Source organism: Electrona antarctica (genome assembly GCF_951216825.1).
Source record: "Electrona antarctica genome assembly, chromosome: 22".
NCBI classification, from domain to species: Eukaryota; Metazoa; Chordata; class Actinopteri; order Myctophiformes; family Myctophidae; genus Electrona; species Electrona antarctica.
This window is the reverse complement of record NC_136805.1, coordinates 34,543,985-34,563,978: the sequence shown is the minus strand read 5'-3', so window position 1 is coordinate 34,563,978 and position 19,994 is coordinate 34,543,985. Positions and strand designations below refer to the sequence as shown.

General features: G+C 44.0%; 1 protein-coding gene across 1 annotated transcript in view; it reads right to left on the bottom strand.

The window, feature by feature from the left end:
• LOC306915114 (uncharacterized protein) overlaps window positions 1-15,851 on the bottom strand; it is a 138,140-nt gene extending 122,289 nt beyond the window's left edge. Inside the window, exon 1 of the mRNA XM_079492362.1 lies at window positions 15,792-15,851. The gene's annotated coding sequence lies outside the window, so the exon portion shown is untranslated. The remainder of the gene's footprint in view (window positions 1-15,791) is intronic.
• Between the last annotated feature and the right edge of the window lie 4,143 nt (window positions 15,852-19,994).

Below are 19,994 nucleotides of genomic sequence, written 5' to 3'. Positions count from 1 at the left end.
CGTGGCCTAAATACAGCTATAGGTTGAACTCTGCTAATAAGCAAACCGCAATGATTTGCGTTCGGACACTGACGTTATGTGACGTCTGTCTACAGTACGATTGTCACATATTTCGGCATGGTCACCAATTGCACCGTAAAACACCGGCATGCTGGAGTGGCCGAGTGTGAGCGAGCGAGTTGCCGAGATTTGGGGTATTGGAATGCAGCTAGAGAGAGAGAGAGAGAGAGAGAGACTGATAGTGCTGTGAGGAAGGACTGATGTCACACAGCTCAAATAGCAGACCTACAAGCCCACATCCGCGTCCGTGGCGGATGTGGGCCTGTGGGTCCGCTATTTCCGTGGCGCGCAACACACCGCCGTACGACACAGTATGAATGAACGGAGCTTTGAAGACACATGGCGAGGAATTCAAAGAAGGCTGCGAGGGGAGAAACATGAGTGCACCGCAATATTGTGTGTGTGTGTGTGTGTGTGTGTGTGTGTGTGTGTGTGTGTGTGTGTGTGTGTGTGTGTGTGTGTGTGTGTGTTGGGGGTTGCGGGCATGTTTGATGATATTGTGAATGTGTGTGTGTGTGGAGGGGGGGCAGTACCACCAGACCTCCTTTTTCCTCAATTGTGGGACTGACCTTTGGCCTTTTGTGACTTTGCCCTGACGCTGAGTGAATGGGGAGAGAGACAGAGAGACAGAGAGAGAGAGAGAGAGAGAGAGAGAGAGAGAGAGAGAGAGAGAGAGAGAGAGAGAGAGAGAGAGAGAGAGAGAGAGAGAGAGTGAGTAAGAGAGAGACAAGCAGAGAGAGTGAGAGAACTTTTAAATAGTGCATGAGCTCAACCTGTCCAGAGATAGTCTCTCTGTGTGTGTGTGTGTGTGTGTGTGTGTGTGTGTGTGTGTGTGTGTGTGTGTGTGTGTGTGTGTGTGTGTGTGTGTGTGTGTGTGTGTGTGTGTGCGTGCATGCGTGCGGTGTGTGTTTAAATAGTGCATGAGCTCAACCCATCCAGAGATAGATGGACAGCACCAACATGAGCCTTCTTTCACGCGTGGTGGAAAAAGTATACTCTCATGTTTTACTTAAGTAAAATTATCAATACTGCAATATATCAGAAATACTCTGTTTACAAGTAAAAGTCTGGAATTCAAAATGTACTTGAGTAAAAGTACAAAGGTATTGGCATCAAAATGTACTGAAAGTACCAAAAGTAAAAGTACTCATTATGTATAAAAATATTTTTAAAATAGCAGATCTACAAGCTCACAATGAGCAGTGGAGTAAAAGTACAATATTTGGATCCGCGATGTACTGTAGTGCGGTAGAAGTACGAATCTGTAAGGGTCCATTTGGAAACCCCTATATTTGAGAACCACTCGTGTTTTTCCACTTTAAACCATTTTGGGCGGGAACCCGCCCAAAATGGAAAAGGAACCCCTTTTGGTGTTAGCATTATGTTATGCTTTAGCTATTGAAAAATAGCAGATCTACAAGCTCATAGCGCGCCACCGAGTGGCGCGCTATGAGCTTGTAGGTCTGCTATTTTGATAAATCGAAGAACGACTGACATAGAAACATAGCTTTTTCAGAAAACTGTCAGGATGTAGAAGACATTTTTAGAATCTGATCTCAGGTCAAAATGGGTTAAATTGTCATACTGTACTTCTCCAAAAAATGACAGTCGTTTCTCCTGCTGTTGCTATGTACACCTTATTATGACTTATCGGAACAGCATATACTGCTGTATACACTTTCTCTCGGGGAGAGCAGTTTATTTCGCAGTGTGCCATTTCATTTTCCAGCATTTTTCTGTTGTTGTTCTTTTAGCGTTTCCCATACCTTTTAAAGAGCTAAATTGCCGTAATATTTTAGTTTCCCAGAGCATATTTTTCCCTGTACAGAGACCATCTATAACTGCTGTCCCATAATAAACACTGGGGGGAGACGTGCTCAGACTATTTGTTTGTTTTACTGAAATAAAAGTATAGCAATGCCAATACCACAACATGAGTAAAGAGTCCTGCCTTCAAAGTCAGTACAAAGCAAAGGTATCAGCATCAAAATATACTTAGTTAATGTGCACTATACTTATTGATCATAAAGCACCTTATATTATTTTTTTAATTAAATATGATATTTAATAATCTGAAAAATATCTAGTAACTAAAGCTGTCGTGCGCTTTAGGACAGCAGTTTGATGAGCTCGGTGTGTGAGAGAGAGAGAGACAGAGAGAGCGAGCCCTGATCGTGTGCGTGCGTGCGTGCGTGCGTGCGTGCGTGTGAGTATCTGCAGCCATGGCTCTCTCTCTCTCTCTCCTGGGACAGCCCTCTCATTCCACAAAATGTGCTCAATTAAAAAGAGCAGAGTGCTCAGAGAGAGAGAGAGAGAGAGAGAGAGAGAGAGAGAGAGAGGGTCCGGGCTAGAGCGAGGGCAGACGGGCGGCCCCGTTTGATCCGGCTCTCCTAATTGGTCAGTGACAACGCATTAGCAGACATGCAGGCGGCTTGATCTGCGCATGCAGGGCTTTCTGTCTGCGTAGCTCGGAGCCATGCTAGCTACTACAAGTGGTGGGTATAGAAGTACTCCCAATGCCTTCTACACCACTAGTTCTCAAATCCTTCTCTTAATTCATCAAAAACTATAGCCTATTGAAACCACTAGTTCTCAAATCCTTCTCTTAATTCATCAAAAACTATAGCCTATTGAAACCACTAGTTCTCAAATCCTTCTCTTAATTCATCAAAAACTATAGCCTATTGAAACCACTAGTTCTCAAATCCTTCTCTTAATTCATCAATAACTACAGCCTATTGAAACAACTAGTTCTCAAATCCTTCTCTTAATTCATCAAAAACTATAGCCTATTGAAACCACTAGTTCTCAAATCCTTCTCTTAATTCATCAATAACTACAGCCTATTGAAACAACTAGTTCTCAAATCCTTCTCTAAATTCATCAATAACTACAGCCTATTGAAACAACTAGTTCTCAAATCCTTCTCTTAATTCATCAAAAACTACAGCCTATTGAAACCACTAGTTCTCAAATCCTTCTCTAAATTCATCAAAAACTACAGCCTATTGAAACAACTAGTTCTCAAAACCTTCTCGTAATTCAAAAACTATAGCCTATTGAAACCACTCGTTCTCAAAACCTTCTCGTAATTCAAAAACTATAGCCTATTGAAACCACTCGTTCTCAAAACCTTCTCGTAATTCAAAAACTATATCCTATTGAAACCACTCGTTCTCAAAACCTTCTCGTAATTCAAAAACTATAGCCTATTGAAACCACTCGTTCTCAAAACCTTCTCGTAATTCAAAAACTATAGCCTATTGAAACCACTCGTTCTCAAAACCTTCTCGTAATTCAAAAACTATAGCCTATTGAAACAACTAGTTCTCAAAACCTTCTCGTAATTCAAAAACTATAGCCTATTCAACATTTTTCAAACTTGGTCAAAAATAGCAGATGTGCGGCTGTGAGCTTGTACATCTGCTATTTTTAATAGCCAACACTAATATCTAAAAATGACACAGATGCTTTCGCGGTTTTAATTAAAGTAATAGCAATACCACAACGTAGAAATTCTCTGCTACAAGTAAAATGTCTGCTTTCAAAGTTGTACTTTATACTTTGTCGTATAGGCAACAAAATACACTTTTTATTTTTACACGTTTTGTGAAACGTTTTCCTTCCGTAGGTGAATCTACAAGCTCACAACGTGTGCCACGATGCGCACCGCGTTGTGTAAAACAGTGCTTAGATCTACAAAGTTAACCTGCAACTACTGGTATTAAAATGGTTATAGTGGGAGTGATTCTGTGGGAAGAAAATGCGCTAACCAAAGGGTACAGTATGTAAAATGTATCACTTGAGTTCATATAATTACATATTCAATATATTTTTTTACCCAAATGGTGTTGCAGTGCACTTCTTCTGCAGAAGTATCGGAAAAACACCAAGTGGTACAAAACCAGGACCGGGAAGCTCCGTCAACGAATACATATCAATTTGGGGGTGGTGGTGGGGAGGGGTCCTCCTGGCACGAAAAAGTTAGAGAATACTATAGTGAGTGAGGGGAGATGGGGGGAGGGAGTGTATAGTGTATCGGCGGCGTGTGGGAGAGGAGACTGATTTAAAGGTAGGCGGCGAGGGCCGCCGTAAATCTGACGTGCCACAAATCTTCCTGGATGGTGGAGACACGGCTGGCTGGGGGGGGGGGGGGGGGGGGGGGGGGCATGTGATGAATCCCACACAGCAGACAGACAGCACCCTCCCCCCCACACACACACACCCACCTACCCACACACACACACACACACACACACAGTGGTGGAAAGTAACTAGGTACATAACTTAAGTACTGTACTTATGTACAATTGTGAGGTTGTACTTTATTGTGCTTTTACTCCACTACACTTATTTGAAAACTTGAGTTAGGCTACTATTTGGTAGATCATTATTATTACAAAACATACGTACATTAACCACTTCAGCCCTATATACATTTTGGCCATTTGAAAATAGCCGATCTACAAGTTCACTATGATCTACAAGTTCACAGTGATCTACAAGTTCACAATGATCTACAAGTTCACTATGATCTACAAGCTCTGCTCACAATGATCTACAAGCTCTGCTCACAATGATCTCCAAGTTCACAATGATCTACAAGCTCTGCTCACAATGATCTCCAAGTTCACTATGATCTACAAGCTCAGCTCAGTGATCTACAAGTTCACTATGATCTACAAGCTCAGCTCACAGTGATCTACAAGTTCACTATGATCTACAAGCTCAGCTCACAGTGATCTACAAGTTCACTATGATCTACAAGCTCAGCTCACAGTGATCTACAAGTTCACTATGATCTACAAGCTCAGCTCACAGTGATCTACAAGTTCACTATGATCTACAAGCTCAGCTCACAGTGATCTACAAGTTCACTATGATCTACAAGCTCAGCTCACAGTGATCTACAAGTTCACTATGATCTACAAGCTCAGCTCACAGTGATCTACAAGTTCACTATGATCTACAAGCTCAGCTCAGTGATATACAAGCTCACAGTGATCTACAAGCTCAGCTCAGTGATATACAAGCTCAGTGATCTACAAGCTCAGCTCAGTGATATACAAGCTCAGTGATCTACAAGCTCAGCTCAGTGATATACAAGCTCAGGGATCTACAAGCTCAGCTCAGTGATATACAAGCTCAGCTCAGTGATCTACAAGCTCAGCTCAGTGATATACAAGCTCACAGTGATCTACAAGCTCAGCTCAGTGATATACAAGCTCACAGTGATCTACAAGCTCAGCTCAGTGATATACAAGCTCACAGTGATCTACAAGCTCAGCTCAGTGATATACAAGCTCAGTGATCTACAAGCTCAGCTCACAGTGATCTACAAGTTCACTATGATCTACAAGCTCAGCTCACAGTGATCTACAAGCTCACAGTGATCACAGAGTGGGTACCCCACTCCACTCCGACGAGCTCCATTAGCCGCCCTACCTCATTCGGTGGTTCTCAAATATGTTGACATGTGAAGGGATGCCCCCCCCCGACTTAATATCATCGTCGAGCAAGATACCTCCTATCTCCATTATTGAAACTTTGTGTGTGTTTTTCATGAATAAATTGGCCTACTTCAGAGGTTTTCAACCTTTTTTCATATATCAAGGTTCATTATTTCCACTTTAATTCGACAGGGATCTTATGGGCACGTGTTATGTTGGTGTTGTAAGTAGGCTAAATTCTTCACTCTCGCGTGAAGAATGCCAACTGGCCTGGGGAGGGACGCTTTCCCCCCAGGAGGGGGCAGTATAGACATAGCGGGGTCCTCCTCCATCAAACAGTACACACAGTAGTATTATGATTATCGCGTGTTTTGTGTTTTCACACCGCGGGCATCCTGAATATTTAATGCTCTGTTCATTCACCCCCCCCCCCCCCCCCCCCCCCCTTATCCCCCAACACTACATTCCTTAACCCATTGAGACCTGAGGATGAGTCTACAAATGTCTTCTAAATCCTATAACAGTTTTCTGAAAAAAACGTACGTTGCTATACTCTATGTATGTCAGTGGTGCTCGCACTTTTTCATGTTTGGCCGTGGAACCCAGTCTCCAAATATTTTGTTCCAGAGGCCCCCGAGAAGCAAAGATTAGATTTAAAAAAAAAATCGCTTCGAAAATGTAATATATCCAAAAGACACAAATATAAAAAAAATAGAAGATATACAAGCGCTGTATGAGCTTGTATATCTGCTATTTTTGAATGCCCAAAGTATAAAATAACAGTTTAAAGGGGGTTCAAATCTAAAATGAGTAATGATGACACAGATGCTCTCCCGGTATCAAAGGGTTAATGTATGTGTACTGTATAGCGCCAATAAAACGCATGCATTCAAAGCAGGTCACACTCGTCACATGTTCGCGGGACTGTACTGTATCTTGTTTTATATAATCACACGCGGCGTGCTAAAAATAGCGCCTTATGAATATTGCATCGCTAAGAAGGACAGAGCCGGGCAGGCGGCTTTGCAGGTGTTACGCAATTGAAGACTCCAAGCTGTCAAGAGCCGCGCGTCCTTCATGCAGAGGAAACGCACAGATATCCCACAAATCCCACAAACATAATCTCTGTCAAATGCACACATATGTCTATGTACGCACGCACGCACACACGCACGCACGCACACACGCACGCACACACTAGTGATGTGCGTGTGTCCAAAATGAAAATCGATTAGTATAATTCAATATTAACGATTCATCGATTAATCGTTTGGGGGGTGGAGGGGATTTTATTTTTTGTACGATTTTATTTTTATTTTTTATGAACCCTACAAATAAAAGCTTCAATTGCGGAAATTGTCTCAATCAGGTTAATAATATCAGATACCAATCATTACCAATCAGCACCAATAATGCAGTTGGTTTCAACTCTTTTCACAGCAAGGAAAATAAGTAATATAGATGATTAACAATAATTTAACTCTTGAGAGTTAATAAGGGTCCATTTGGTTACTAACTCCATCTTTTAGATGAGGACCACCTGGAACCCCCTCAAGGACCACTGGTGGTCCCTGGTCCAGTGTTGAGCCAATTGATCACCATAGCAACCCCAGCCTAGGCCTGATTAGGTGAATTCCCAACACCTGCTAAATCTTCCAAACCTGTATCTTGATTGGAGTCAATCTCCACTCAGTCACTCACACTCCTCTCAGTCATGCAGTGACAGTCACACAGACACATCCCAGGCACACTTTGGTAGGCCTATAGCCCTGTCCTGTTTGGATGACAATATTGCCTTTCCAACAGATAATATTTTCATTAAATTAAAAAAACCTGATTGTCGATTATTAATTTTAAGAATCGATTTCAGGTCCTATTAACGATTATTGATTAATGCACATGTGTCCTTTTTGCGTGTCCTTGCGTGGGACTGGAAGCTTGGCAACTATTATTAAAAACACAATTGACTCCACCTGCAGTGAGATACAGTATAATGTTTTGCTTGACAGAAGCAAGCACTAAACTCAATTACATGAAGGAAACGCATGTTAAAGCAATCCGGAACTTTTTGTGAATAAAACATTACGTTGACCTTTCTGTAAGGTAGAGTAATAAATATGACTCTTACATCTGCAGTGGTCAGACAGACTCAGAGGTGCTTTCCCTGCTCTTCTATAGAAACATTTAGATCAGTGTGTGCATGTTTGGGTAGGAACACTGTTGTTGAAATGTGATACTGACCGAAGCTCAAAGCGCGACATCTCACCTGTCCAAGCACTCACAGATAGAATGTGGGTACCTACTGGCTAGGGCTGCACACTAACTGGAATTCTAATAGGGATAGTACACTGCGTCCACTCCATGAAACAATTAGCACAATCTGTATAGAAATATGAAGGTTTTAAGGCATTATTGTTGTAAACTAGTATGTTCTTATGCTGTTCAATAAGACCTGAGGGCGATTCTACAAATGCCTTCTGAATCAGTAGTTCTCAAAAATGGTCAGAAATAGCAGACGTACTGTACAAGCTCTAAGCTTGTACGTCTGCTATGATTTGAATTTGCCAGCGCTAAATATATCTAAAATGACACGGATGCTTTCCCGGTTTGAACAGGAAAATAGCCAACCAGTTGAAGAAATCACAGGCCTTTTTTTATTTTTTAATCCCAGACCAAGGTTTCAGACGATGCTTCTGAACATCCATTCACTGTTTATGCCAATGGTTCCCCGCTTTCACGCCAAGGACCCCCAAATTGACACTAAGTAGCCCGAGGACGCCCGTTTGAAAATGTATGACAAAGACCCGCCTAAGAGAAGGTTTTTAACTCTGAGAGTGTACAAATGGAACGGGTCAGTTTGGTTCCATTTGTACACTCTCTGAGTTACAGACCCATAAGGGTCAAAGACCCCTAGGGTTCCCAGACCCTACTTTGGGAACCACTGGTTTATGCAGCGGAGCATGCATTCTATCGCTAGTTTGATCCATTCTCTTTGATCTTGTTAACCGTTTCCATGCCGTTACCATATATAGGCGGTATTGCGAGGCCAGTGCCAGTGAAATGTGCGACATAAACAAAGAAGAAGAAGCCTCTTCCGGCCGAGCCGGAAGTGATTGTCCTCCATGTCACGGCCATGATCTGCCGCACAGTATAATAACATTCATAGCGCCACCTCGAATTCATGTTTTATTAGGCTCTAATTAAACATGGTCCTTCATCTCAATCTGAGCCCTTAAATGCTTTAGATTGCGTGCTCCATGGGAGCTATACCGGAGGCTAACGATCGATGCTAACAATGGTAAATAAAATACTATTAATTCTGGATTCAATGAAATTAATCAAACACGAGATTTCTCGTTTTGGCAAAGGAGGGTTTTTAAGGGCCGCTAGCCCCACAGCTTTTGTCCCCACACGTCTCATATTTGCAGTTGACAATGAAAGGAGAAATTAGGTCATATGTCCGTCAAACATGACGTACATTTGTGGCAACACAAACATTAAATGCCATTGACAATGAAGGGAAAATGTACGTCATATGTAGACGAGCAAAATCACATAAATTCTGTTGTTCGTGAGATGATGTATAATGATAAGAGCGCCCCTCACTTCACACAGGTGTGATTTTTTTCAATTAAAAACAAGAATTGTGTTTTGGCCGGGATTGTGTTAAAAACTGACTGTAATCCGCTGTGGCGACGGAGAACTTGAATCCATGCATGCCCAAAACACTGTAGGGACGTAAGGGTCTGTGTGGTTGATATGCACATTGCACACACCTCCAGTAGGTTGCCTCGTTAGGGTCTGTGTGGTTGATATGCACACACCTCCAGCAGGTTGCCTCGTTAAACACTTTTACAAGGCCTTTGAAATTAGCACCCGGTGTGTTGTTCCCTTTCTGGTCATTCTCATTGTTTACGTTCGTTGAGGTACAGTATAGCTGCTGTGGTCGCGCTATACGACTCTGTCGGCACCCACTAAGGTCCACACACACACACACACACACACACACACACACACACACACACACACACACACACACACACACACACACACACACACACACACACACACACACACACACACACACACACACACACACACACACACACACACACACACACACACACACACACACACAGCATCCCTCAGAGGTGAGCTTCTGTAGCTGGACAGGTGAACGTAAACAATGCAGACTGCAGTCCCATTTTAATTAGCACACACACTCACAGAGGTAGAGTATGGGAGAGAGAGACAGGGAGAGACAGGGAGAGAGAGAGAGAGAGATAGAAAAACAGATCAGACATTTATTAGCCATATGACTCAAAGGCTAGCTATATATATATATATATATATATATATATATCAATATCAAGTGAATGAAAATATTTTTCTCAGAAAGAATCGCATGACTTTTGTTGTGTTTACATTCTTATGGTTATTATAATTATATTATTTACATTAATGCTATATTATCATTACAATCTTTGTGTTTTGGCAATTATTTGGGGGCTCACTTCGCCCGCACGCACCATCAGAAAAAGAAAAGAGCGAGAGAAAAGAAGGGGAAGTGAGTGCTGTGAGAAGCGGAAAAGCTGAGGGATTCCATGTGGTCCTGTTTCAGCCGCTCTGCAAAGTGCTGAAGCATCAGCAATTACTACAGGCTGCCTGCTGGCTCATGAATCTCTCTCTCTCTGCAGTGGACCAGGCTCTCTCTCCCTCTGCTCTCTGCTCTGTGAGAGACTGGCTGGGTCATCTCTCTCTCTCTCTCTCTCTCTCTCTCTCTCTGCAGTGGACCAGGCTCTCTCTCTCTGCTCTGAGAGACACTCACACTGGCTGGTCATAGATCTCTCTCTCTCTCTGCAGTGGACCAGGCTCTCTCTCCCTCTGCTCTCTGCTCTGTGAGATACTGTCTGGGTCATGAATCTCTCTCTCTCTCTACAGTGGACCAGGCTCTCTCTCCCTCTGAGAGACACTGGCTGGTCATGAATCTCTCTCTCTACAGTGGACCATGCTCTCTCTCTCTCTCTCTCTGGGAGAGACACTGGTTGGGTCATGAATCTCGCTCTCTCTGCAGTGGACCAGGCTCTCTCTCCCTCATGGCTGGGTCATGAATCTCTCTCTCTCTCTCCAGTGGACCAGGCTCTCTCTCCCTCTGCTCTCTGCTCTGTGATAGACTCCAGAGCACTGCACCATACCGTACCCATAGACTCCAGAGCACTGCACCATACCGTACCCATAGACTCCAGAGCACTGCACCATACCGTACCCATAGACTCCAGAGCACTGCACCATACCGTGCCCATAGACTCCAGAGCACTGCACCATACCGTACACATGGCCCCATGCAGTCACCAGTGCTGGAAAGTAACCAAGTACTTAAGTACAATGTTGAGGTATTTGTACTTTACATTCCAATTTCCAATACTTTTACGTCTACTCCACTACATCTGAGAGACAAATATTGCACTTTTACTCCACTACAATTATTTGAAAACTTTAGTTACTACAGAGCTTGTAGATTTGAAAACTTGGAATGGAACATTCTGCAGAACGAGTACTTTTACTTTTGGCATTTTGATGCCAGTACGTTTGTACTTTTACTCAAGATTTGAATTCCAGACATTTACTTTTTTTATGTCCAATGTATTTATATTTAGTTCATAAAGTTAACATAACTATAACAAGATGCATTTGGAATTAAATAAAAAGGTTACTTTTCAGGATTCCAATTCAAAAATAGCAAAAAAAATATTCAGGATTTCAATTCAAATATAGCAAAAATAGCTGATCTACAAGCTCAAAACGCATCGCACTGAAACACGTTTTGAGCTTGTAGATCTGCTATTTTTGCTACGACAATAATATGCAATGTGGCCCTCTGGAGTAAGTGTTGAAATGTAGTGGCCCTCTCCATCTTCAAAGTTGCCCACCCCTGACAATTAGAAGAATTGTTATTTTGATCAGCGTTTGCCAAACGCATGGAATTGTGGACAAAATCTTATCCAACAACAAATAAATAATGGACCTTGATATGAAAAGGGTTGAAAACCACTGATCTAAAGTGACACAGAGATGCTGGATGCACATCAAACCACCAGGGGGCGTCGGAACTGAAGAGGTCGAACATTATCGCCTGAACACACAATGGTCAACGGCTACCATGTAGCATCTGGGTGAATCGCACACGCGCGGGTCGCGCGCACGTGCACACGCACATGCACAGAGAGAATTTGCATCCGGTCTTGGGTGGCTGCAGGATGTACATTGTTAGTGGAGAGATGATATGCAAAAAAGGAGCCCATCTTCACAAACAGGTGAGTGAGAGAACCAGACACTGACACAGGCATGCGTGTGTGCGTGCGTGTGTGTGTGTGTGTGTATGTGTGCGTACGTACGTGGTACATACAGTATACACCGAGATCCGACTGCAAAGTGCTGAACGTGTAATTAGCTGATCGGGTAGAAAGCGGAGATAGGCAGTCACTTAATTAAAATGATTAATTAAGGGCAATAAAAAAAATAACTTTTTCTTTCAAAACCGCTGTCTATAATTACAAGTGACTCCCTCCTCTCCCCGGCAGAAGGCTTCAATATCTGAGCGAGTGTGCGTGTGTGCATGTGTGTGTGCGTGTGCGTGTGCGTGTGTGTGTGTGTGTGTGAGACAGAGAGAAGTCAGTTTCTCTGGCTCATTCAGCGTTAGGATCCTCGGCTAATGAGATTAGTCAATAATGGATTGAAAGCAAGCTGCTGCCTTCCCTACACAATGGCCAGAGAGGCTGTGTGTGTGTGTGTGGCTGCCCTGTCAGTGACACAGCACACATGTACACAAACATTTCACACACGCCCCAATGAGCGCACACACACACACACACACGCCCGCCCGCACACGCACACGCACACACACACACACACACACACACACACACACACACACACACACGCCAGTATGTGCCGCTTGCAGCCAAACACCACCAGCCTCCTCTTTACCATACAGATTGTGTTGTGATATTGAACGCCATCTGTTTTGAGACGGGCCCCGTCCAGATGACTGCAGATGATTCCTGGAGGGTTTGAATTCAAATGTGAGTCCATCTATTGTCCACAGAGGGACGAGTGGATGTGAGTCCATCTATTGTCCACAGAGGGACGAGTGGATGTGAGTCCATCTATTGTCCACAGAGGGACGAGTGGATGTGAGTCCATCTATTGTCCACAGAGGGACGAGTGGATGTGAGTCCATCTATTGTCCACAGAGGGACGAGTGGATGTCAAAGTGAAAGTCAAAGTAAAAGTATACAGTATGCATTTCCAATGGAAGTCACATGGTTTGTAGTCCACATTTTGGACTACAAGCTGTTGTATGGCTTCCGGCTGTGTTTCGACTGCGCCCCTCCCCCTCATACAACACAAATGTTGTGTCAAACCATGTGACTCCCATTGGAAATGCATTGGGGCGGCCATGACACTACACAACATTCATCCAACAAGCATACAGCAATGCAGTAAAGGTCTGAGTGAGGCCTAAGGCTGAGCTCACACCTTTCATGCAATTCTCGTGCTCGTTGGATGCTTGTTGTGTTGTGTCATGGCCGCCCAATGTATTTCCAATGGAGGTCACATGGTTTGACACAACATTGTGTTGTGTGAGGGGGAGGGGCGCAGCGAATGCACCCCTCCCCCTCACACAACACAATGTTGGGTCAAACCATGTGACCTCCATTGGAAATGCATTGGGCCGCTGGGCGGCCATGACACAACACCCAACGAGCACAGAGAATTGCATGAAAGGTGTAAGCTCAGCCTAAGCGGTAAGTGGTGGAAAAAGTACTACATTTGTTTTACTTAAGTAAAAGTAACAATACTGCAATATAGAAATATATAGTAATTCAAAATGTACTTGGGTGAAAGTACAAAAGTATTGGCATCAAAATGTACTTAAAGTACTAAAAGTAAAACTACTCATTATGCAGAATGTCCCGTTACACAGGTTTTCAACATTTTGCAATTTCTTTGAAAACTTAAAAGTGCCACCGATATACGACTCTAATAAACATAAACCTTGCACATTTTGACGGCTGTCCTTTGCAGAGAAACTAGTTCAGGAAAGAAGGATCATGTTTTAATTTCCAAAAAGGTCTGAGCGCCAACAGCAACAGCCCTGTATGTTCAAAGCAGGAGCAGTCCGTTTAAAGAAGGAGAGACAGGCCCTTTCCTTCCCCCCCCCCCCCCCCACTCCCCCCCCCCCATTAGAAAACACACCGCTGTCCACAGCAATGTGCAACTCTTTGATCTGTCTTCAGCGCTGGCAGCGCTGCATCTATTCTACGCTATAAACAACAGGGGGGAAAAAAAAACAGCCAGAAATGATTCATATTCAAGCGTGTAATGCCTGGGCATCCTGCACCACTTCCTTCTCACACAGCACAACAATCTGCCGTGTTAACCACTTTCTGTCTGCTGGTATTGTGTTGCTGTTGTGTGTGTGTGTGTGTGTGTGTGTGTGTGTGTGTGTGTGTGTGTGTGTGTGTGTGTGTGTGTGTGTGTGTGTGTGTGTGTGTGTGTGTGTGTGTGGGGGATCTGCTACACTTTCCTGCAAAAGCCTTCCCCACAATATTCAAAAAAACGACATGAAAATTTGCTGTCAAAATAATCAACACTGCTCTGAAGGTGTGTGTGTGTGTGTGTGTGTGTGTGTGTGTGTGTGTGTGTGTGTGTGTGTGTGTGTGTGTGTGTGTGTGTGCAGCAGCAGCAGCCCATGCACTAGGCTGGGGTCAGCGGCCATGCACCAGAAAGGTCAACCCTGTGGTAATTTGTTTGGCGCCCCTCCATCACTGTCCAAACACCGAGGCATTGTATCAGCTGAACCAATTACTATCTGACATGAATCACGCCGTACTGGAGGTCCCCACGCGACCACCGACTCCCCCCCCCCCTGTTATTATTAGAAATGTCTTATTCCCTCTCACCAAAAGGCACTACCTTCTCCCCGCGTCCCCCCCTTGCCCCCGGTTCCCCCGAAGCGTCGCATTTAATGCTTATCAGCAGCCAAAGTGAGTCGTTTTTTTTTTTTAACCTGCAATGAGCAATTCTGTGTGGGATTTTTAAAAGGTAATTTAACCTATATTTAGACATGGAACTGAATTAAGCACGGCGACCCAGCCCTCTCTCTCTCTCTCTCTCTCTCAAAAAGCGTAAACGGTCAAAGCGGGCCGCGCCGCCATGCTTAGTATGCAGCCGCAATCCTCCGGGGTTGGACGCCATGCCGTGGAGACCATCTGCATTTTGATTGGTGCGCACGACCGTCGCACGTTTCTGCGCCGCTCTTATATAGCCACTTAACTCTGCTTTCTGCGATTATAATCGTACCCCCTATGGGTACTAAAGGTGCCCCGTATACATACTGTACATGTTCGTACCCCCGTATAATTCATAATATGAAAGCGCCGACCGTCAATTTACCTAATAGTATTGCTCCGGTTGCTATGGAGAGCCTCCGTCCTCACCGGCTATGGGATTTTTAAATCCAGCTCCATTGAGCTCCCATCATAACAGGATTTTCAAAGACTTGTATCTCTAACGCTTCGAGCGCTGCCCATGGTGGTGAGCTCAGCTGTCGCACATCCCGACGATCGTAAATCATTTGTGACTTTGTCTCACATCGCTGCGTAGATGTAACTGTTTATGACGAGAGCTAAGGGCTATGAGCTAATGCTAAGGATGACTGTGCTCACAACAACAGCCCCCACCTCACTGATAACCCGGAAATGAAACGAGGATCGTAGAGTGGGTGGCATACGTTACGTGAGCTTATGCTACCACCTAGCGTGCTCGCTAGCCCCTTTTGGTGTTAGCATTATGTTATGCTTTAGCTATTGAAAAATAGCAGACCTACAAGCTCATAGCGCGCCACCGAGTGGCGCGCTACGAGCTTGTAGGTCTGCTATTTTTGAAAAATCGAAGAACGACTGACATAGAAACATAGCTTTTTCAGAAAACTGTCAGGATGTAGAAGACATTTTTAGAATCTGATCTCAGGTCAAAATGGGTTAAAGGGTGTGTGTGTGTGTGTGTGTGTGTGTGTGTGTGTGTGTCTGTATGCGTGCGTGCGTGCTTAGCTAGGAATGGCCAGGCATCTGCAGGGGTCAATAGGTCGTACTGTCTAAACAGCAGGGTCAAAGGTCCTACTCTAAACACCCATAGGGACAGACAGACACACACAGCCATTTGAAGGAGCGGTGTGCACCACTCAAAACAAATAAATGAAAAAATAAAACTGCTTACCGAGGATGTCACTGGTAGGCAGGTTCCTGAATGGCCCACGGCCCTCCTCTTGAGATCTACGAAGACACAACAACACAATGTTTTATCAATATATATTTTGACAAATCTTAACGATCCAAACTTGGCCTTGCCCGAGCTTCAAAAAGGTGAATCTGTGGAAGTGGCGCGTCGTACAGAGTTTGCGGCGTATTGGATTCACTTCAACACACTTCAGCACAATAACATATAAGCTGCGTTCACACGGGCAGATGCAAAGATACAGTCTACCATTCATTTTCAATGGAAGTCAGCGACGTGAAGATGCATCCGACGTTTGTAGCTGCTGCAAAAGCTACAAAGCTATAAAAAAAAAGTTGAGCTGGTTTCAACTCACTGTGTACTGTAGCTTTGTACCTTTTGCATCTGCCAGTGTTGTGAACGCATGCATAATGGTGCGTTTAGACGGGCAGATGCAACGATGCAAAGACGCGTTGTGAGCAGACTTGAAGCAGCCACAGTACAGTAACATGCATCATTGCGTCTTTGCAATGTCATGTCGCTGGCTTCCATTGACAATGAATGGAGGACTGCATCGTTTCATGAACGCGACATAACAGTACTGGCACGTGCGGGGCGTATAGCGTGCTCATGATTCATCTCATTTCATTACAATGAGCATGTTGTGTAGCCACAACATACTGATAGGAGACTGATGGCTTGTTTAACCGCTATATTGTGTTTGGCTAACACGGAAATGCCAGCACTAATAAAGCCCTCAGACAGAGCGAGAGAGAGAGAGAGAGAGAGAGAGACATTAACCCATTTTGGGCGGGAACCCCTTTTGGTGTTAGCATTATGCTATGTTTTAGCTATTGAAAAATAGCAGATCTACAAGCTCATAGCGCGCCACCGAGTGGCGCGCTACGAGCTTGTAGGTCTGCTATTTTTGAAAAATCGAAGAACGACTGTCAGGATTTAGAAGACATTTATAGAATCGTTCCCAGGTCAAAATGGGTTAAGTACCATCTCACCATTAGGAGCCACTTTGCTCCTCTATGAGCCCAGAGATTATCGACCGTTTTGGAATTTCAAGGAACCCCCAGTTTGGTATGGATTCATTTAGGCCACTGTAGACCCCCATTTGATACCATTTAAATGTAATCTCTGCACGGGACCCCCCCCTGGCTCAGTGTCAATTCTGTCAACTCTGAGAGTGTATATAAAATGGAACCAAACGGACCCGCTGTATAGAATTTGTACAGTGCAGACCAGTAAGGGTCCATTTGGTTCCATTTGTACCCTCTCAGAGTTACAGTGCAGACCAGGAAGGGTCCATTTGGTTCCATCAGTACACTCTCAAGAGTTACAGACCTGTGCATAAGCATCCACCTCCCCCCCACTCACACACACACACACACACACACACACACACACACACACACACACACACACACACACACACACACACACACACACACACACACACACACACACACACACACACACACACACACACACACACACACACACACACACACACACACACACACACACACACACACACACCTGGTGGTCCCCGAGCCAGACGTTGTTGCCCCCCCCCCCCCCCCTCACAGGCAGCCCCGGCTTCAGCCTCTGATGGGGGTAACCATGGCAACTGCCTTCATTCACCACTTGCAAATAATGAAGACAATGTGTTTTCCATTTAGATGAGGAGCGCTTTTTTCTCTCTCTCTCTCTCTCTGTTGAAGGAAGCGATACGGAGGAGCGTCCATCTTAACCGTTTCATTAACACACTCTCAATGGTAGTGTTTCCCTTCTTGTGACACATGAGTCACTGTACCACGGTTACACTTCTCAAACACTGCCACGTCAAGTCACTTAAGACACATCCATTAACATCATTATTCCATTGTTGTTTTTCCACACATTTCTTTCAAGATTTTTGAAAGAAATGTCGTGAGATTTGTTTCGCGTTTTGAAAATGTTCACGGTGCTGTTAGCTCGCCGTTCGGCTATGTTTGAATAGCTGAAGTGCTATATAAAATAGGCTTAACGTGGTTAAAGTGGTCAATAGGAACAGATTGTGATGCAATAACCAACCCCCTGGCTGGACCCCCCGTCCGTAAAGGACCCCCTGCTGTGTCCCACAGCAGGGGGCACAGCAGAACCACCGCCCTAGAAGCCGACACGAGTCGGTGCCAAGTTGCGTAATTCAATATCGTGTTCAACAACAGGCAATGTTTATTTTTTGTATTATTATTTTCATTATCGTTATATTCCTCTTGTTCTAGTTGGTCTCTGCAGAATACAGATGTTACCTGAAGAATAATTAAAAGAACAGAAATATCAACTCAAGCTCTACAAATACTGCTATCTTGATCGCACAACAAAAAGGGGATTATCCACAAGTAACTACTGTATAGTGCACTGAACCTACAGTGTTAAAAATAAATATACATAACATGTAAATGCCATTCATATCCTGAACACACAAACAGCGGCAGTTACACACTCAATCGCACATACATAACACACATTCTATTTCTATATCATTGCATGCTCAATAGGGAAGCTAGGGTTTAGGCTTTCTAAACGGTCTAATGACTGTCAGAGCCAAACACCGTGTCGGAACTAAGTACTACACCCTTTTTTTAAACACATAACACACACAGGCACCTGACACTTCACATACTAAGGCTGCACGCACAATCATATGCACAGCACACACACATCAATATTATACACAATAAAGTGCACGTGAATGGGGACACCTTCTCTGTGTGTTCCGTGCATTCAAATGCAATTTGTATTAAAACTTGAGTTTTACTTGAGTAAAAGTACTTGCCTCAAAATATACTTACAGTGCCAAAGTTAACTACAAAGTATTCCAAAATAGCTGATCTACAGTACAAGCTCACAAAAGCCAAAGTATAAAATGTGGTTAATGCATGTTAATGACCTAAAATCTGCAACATGAGTCATGAATCATGATGTCAAGTAACTAAAAAGCTGTCCAATAATTGCAGTGGGGTTAAAAAGTACAAATTTGGCTCCAAGATTTAGCGGAGTAGAACTTTCACAAAATGTTAATACTCCTAGTAAAGTATCTCAAAAGTGCAGTAAACTTGCGTAATAATTACACTTCCAATACTTGAGTGCAGTGCAGTGCAGTGCAGTGCAGTGCAGTGCAGTGCAGTGCAGTGCAGTGCAGTGCAGTGCAGTGCAGTGCAGTGCAGTGCGCGCGCGCACGCACGCACGCACGCACGCACGCACGCACGCACGCACGCACGCACGCAGTACAATGGAAAGAATGGAAGGAGTGAGAGCGGGGCCAGAATCTACAGGGTCTCCTTTTCCAGTGTTTACAGAGTGAAAAAGTCCCTGCAAAGCAGCAGCCAGGCAGCTTTCCAGAACAAAATTAATTCAAGGAGGGTTTTTTGTTTTTTTTCTTTCTTTTTTTTTCTCTTCTCTTTTTTAACAAATCACCAGACAGGAAACATGGTGTTGTTCCTACTTCCCACTCTCCTCCACAGCCCAGTAAACATTCGCTGCTCTTTAATTTGTTGTGCCGTTGGCTCGCGAGGAAAAGACACGCAGAAAGCCCAGACAGTTGTACCCTAATTCTTCGATGACGAGAGTTTGTCTTTGTAAAATGAGCAGGAGTTTTTTTTTCTCTTCTACACGGTGCAGCTTTTGAAGCCTTGCTGTCAGGGTATAATGCTATCTCCATATGTCAGGGACAGGGTTATATGCTCTTTTCATAAATTAACGGCCTACTTTCGTCGTCCAAGAAATGTCGCACGAAATTGCAGAAATTTAAAATGGTCTGTCTGTGGGTTTTTTATGAATACTGAACCAAGTCAAAGCATTAACAAGAGTTTGTGACTACGTTGGAAGCTTTTCCCGCCTCACAGCGTCGCTACAAAAGGTTATTGACTGTGTGGCGCTGCTGTCTGTCAGCAGAATCCATAAGGTGAGTATGCGTATACATCTTCAATCCTGCTGCTATATACCACAGAGCCCTGCAGTGAACTTAACCCATGTAGACCTGAGGACGATTCTACAAATGTCTTCTAATCTAAATCATGACAGTTTTCTGAAAAACCTATGTTTCTATGTCAGTGGTGCTCAACCTATTTCATGTCCCCCAGAAGGACCCGTAGAATTATCTGTATTTGGCTGCGGACGCCCATCTGAAAATATGTTGTTCCAGGGACCCTC